We start from the raw sequence: 4,042 nt of genomic DNA, 5'->3' as shown, positions 1-4,042 counted from the left end.
ATAAGAAGCTGCGAAGGCAGCCGCACAGACGCCCAAAACAATCCACCACACAGCTTTTTACCCACACCCAACCTTCTACCACAATCAACCCAGCTTCGCCAACTTTCCGCAACCGATGAATTGGCCTCTTCCCTCGCACATACAGCCCTACCACCAAGCAACTCCACACCACCCCAATCCCAACCCGCCTCAGAAGCCTCAAGAAACTCTACCTCCACCCCCAAGCATGCCAGCTATAATGCCTAAGCCAGAACCTAACACGCAAAACAACAACCAAAATTCCTTGCCCACCTTCGGAATGATAATGCCAATCACCGGGGGCTCCTCACTAGAATTTGAAAGCAAGAGACAGAGACGAAACTACTTCAGAGAGGTCAACGTATTTATTCCCGACGGACCTCCAGCAAAGCCAGAATGGGCGCACATGCCCATAACCTTCACCGGAGAAGATTTCAACCTCAAGACAACCTCGCATAACGATGCGATGGTCATCAAAGCACTGATAGCAGGTTGGACAGTGGGGAAAGTCCTGGTAGACACAGGCAGCTCCGCGGACATCCTCTTCGCAAATGCATTCAGAGAAATGAGTATTGACATGAACACGCTCGAACCAGCTGATGTCCCGCTCCTCGGCTTCGGAGGAAAGCCAGTGAAGGCCTTGGGAAAAATCACCCTCCCAGTTTCGTTCGGGGACCGTGATAATGCGAGGACAAAACACATCACCTTCGACGTAGTGGAAATGCATTATCCCTACAACGCAATACTCGGCCGTGGCTTCATCACCAAAATGGACGCAACAATCAGGCAGTTGTATCTATGCATGAAAATACCCGCCCTCAAAGGGGTCATAACGGTGTACGGTGATCAGCAAATGGCAAGAAACATAGAAAAAGGGGTAGCCCCGGGACAAAAGAATGTCCACCATCTAGCCTCGTCAAACGAAACTGAAAGCCTAACAAAGCAAAGGGCCCACAACGAGCCTAAGAGAGATAAAGAGAAGGTAAAAATCGGAGCGGACGGTGAAACAAAGCGGGTACTACTAGACGGTTATGTCGCAGACAGATTCGTAACAATTGGGGTGAATCTCAGCCCAGATGAAGAGTGTGACCTCGTCGAACGCCTCAATAAGAACAAGGACATCTTTGCTTGGTCCGCAAGTGATCTAAAGGGAGTGGATAGGGAAATCATTGAGCACAGCCTCGACATTAAACAAGGAGCTAGGCCAAAGAAACAGAAGCTAAAAAAAATGTTCGACGAGAAGGTCCAAGCAGTAAAGGCTACTCGAAGCCAACGTAATCAGGCCAATACAGTACCCCGACTGGCTAGCCAACACAGTACCAGTTAAAAAGAAAAACGGAAAATGGAGAATGTGCATAGACTTCACAGACCTCAACAAAGCCTGCCCAAAAGATGACTACCCCCTCGAAAGAATTGACAAGGTGGTAGATGACGCTGAAACAGCGAAATGCTCTCGCTACTTGACCTCTTCTCAGGGTACCATCAGATCAGAATCAAAAAAGAAGACGAAGGCAAAACAAGCTTCGTGACACCCTTCGGAACATTCTGTTTTGTCCGTATGCCAGAGGGGCTAAAAAATGCAGGCCAAACATTCTCAAGAATGACAGCAACAGTCCTGGATAGCCAACTTCGGCGCAATATTTTGGCCTATGTAGACGACATCATCGTAAAAAGCGTCAAACGAAGCGACCACATCAGGGACCTCACAGAAACATTCGCTAACCTGAGGTCGGCCAACTTAAAGCTAAACCCAGATAAATGTGTATTCGGAGTCCAAAGGGGAAAGATCTTAGGCTGCTTGGTAACCACAAAGGGCATCGAAGCCAACCCAGACAAAATCACGGCGCTAGCCAACGTCACTCAAGTAGGTGCAATGGCTCACTGGCAGGATTGCAGCACTAAACTGCTTTATTCCAAGAGCAGCAGAGCGAAGCCTTCCTTTCTTCAAAACACTCCGAAACTCTAAAACATTTGAATGGGGACACGAGCAAAGCAGAGCATTCCAGAACCTCAAGGACTACCTACATTCCATGATGAAGCTATGCCCACTAGAACCCAAGTCACCACTGCTGCTCTACGTATCAGCCTCAGCAGCAGCTGTCAGTGCTGCATTGATCCAAGAAAAAGAAATCGAAGGCAAAATCAAACAGACACCAGTTTACTTCGCATCCGAGGTGTTGAGCGGTTCAAAGATGCATTACTCTGAGTTAGAAAAAATTGCATATGCAGTTGTCATGGCAGCACGAAAGCTACGATACTACTTTGAGGGGCACAAAATAGTCGTGGTGACCAGCCAACCTCTTCATGACCTTTTCTCAAACAGAGAAGCTTCTAGCCGCATCGCCAAATGGGCGTCTGAGCTCTCGAAGTTCGTCGTCAATTTTGAAAGGCGCACAGCTATAAAATCCCAAGTGCTGGCTGACTTCATCATCGATTGGACCTCACCTAAGAAAGAGCCCAAGCAGCTAGAAATGCCATGGGTCGTCCACTGTGACGGAGCATGGTGCCGCAGAGGAGCAGGTGTCGCAGTAGTGGTCACCTCGCCAACAGGCGTCAGAATCAAGTACGCGGCAAGGCTAGATTTCGCACCAACTGCGAAGTCAACCAACAACACCACAGAATACGAAGGACTGCTCCTGGCCCTAAGAAAAATGAAAGCCATAGGGCAGCAAACAGTCGTCGTCAGAACGGATTCGAAGGTAATCCATGATCACATCGAGAAGGATAGTGAGGCCAAAGAGCCAAAGCTTGTCAAATACCTCCAAGAAGTCCGAGCCATGGAAAAACATTTCAAGGGGTTTGATGTCAGAAACATACCGAGAGCACAAAATGACGAAGCTGACAAGCTTGCAAAGGCAGGAGCAGAAGGCGAGCCAATCCCGCCAGATACATTTTACGAAGTCATAACTTCGCCGTCAATCAAACAAGAAGACCCAGCCATCGTCAACGCCATCCAGCGTTATGATTGGCGCACAAGCATAATGGCCTTCCTCAGAGGCCATTTTGAACCTCAGAACGAAGCCGAATGCGCACGCCTAAAGCAAAGAGCAAGGGGCTACGCAATCATTGAAGGCTAGCTATACAAAACAGGCATCTCAACACCATGGCTTCGGTGCGTCGACTACGAAACAGGCAGTGAACTGCTCAAAGAAATACACGGCGGTTTCTGTGGAGCTCACATTGGCTCAAGAGCCCTAGCAGGAAAAGCGATCCGTCAAGGGTTCTACTAGCCATCAGTCTACACGAACGCACACCTGCTTGTACGAAGCTGCGAAGCATGCCAAAAAACAGCAAGGCAAACACATGCACCCACGCGGCCTCTCCAAAGATGGGGGATGGACCTAGTTGGCCCACTCCCAGCAGCACAAGGAAACTGCAGGTTCGCAGTGGTGGCAATAGACTACTTCACTAAATGGGCCGAAGCCAAGCCACTCGCCATCATCACGTCAGCTTCGATGCAAAAGTTTTTCTGGCAAAACATTGTCTGTCGGTTCGGAGTCCCAAGGGAGCTAACCGTCGACAATGGCAAGCAATTTGATTGCATTTCATTTACAAACTTTTGCGCCAGCTTAGACACGAAGATAAAATTCTCCTCCGTATACCACCCACAGTCAAACGGAGCTGTAGAAAGAGCCAACGGCACGATATTTACAGCAGTCAAGAAATGTCTCTTCGACCAGAAAAAGGGAAAATGGGTCGATGAGCTCCCAAGAGTCATATGGTCCCATAACACAACACAATCCAGAGCAACAGGCTTTACCCCATTCAAGCTCTTATTTGGGGCTGAGGCTGTAACACCTAAAGAAATAAAAAACAAAAGCCTAAGAGTCCTCAAGCATGGTGACGTTGATGAAATCGCACGAGTAGAAAAAGACATGATCGAGCTTGACATCAACGAGGCCATTGAGAACCTGGACAAATACCAAGAAGAAACCCGAAGATGGAAGAATCAACACATCTGAGAAAGACAGATCAATGTCGGTGACCTCGTCATCAAAAGGAAGAAGAATTGGGAAAACCGAGG

General features: G+C 48.4%; 1 pseudogene; it reads left to right on the top strand.

The window, feature by feature from the left end:
* Positions 1 to 424: 424 nt before the first annotated feature.
* On the top strand, positions 425 to 3,095 carry LOC140223189 (uncharacterized; annotated as a pseudogene).
* Positions 3,096 to 4,042: the final 947 nt, after the last annotated feature.

The sequence above is a fragment of the Setaria viridis genome, chromosome 6 (assembly GCF_005286985.2).
Source record: "Setaria viridis chromosome 6, Setaria_viridis_v4.0, whole genome shotgun sequence".
Taxonomy (NCBI): Eukaryota; Viridiplantae; Streptophyta; class Magnoliopsida; order Poales; family Poaceae; genus Setaria; species Setaria viridis.
Note: the sequence above shows the minus strand (reverse complement) of the source record. Positions and strands in the feature narration are given on the sequence as shown.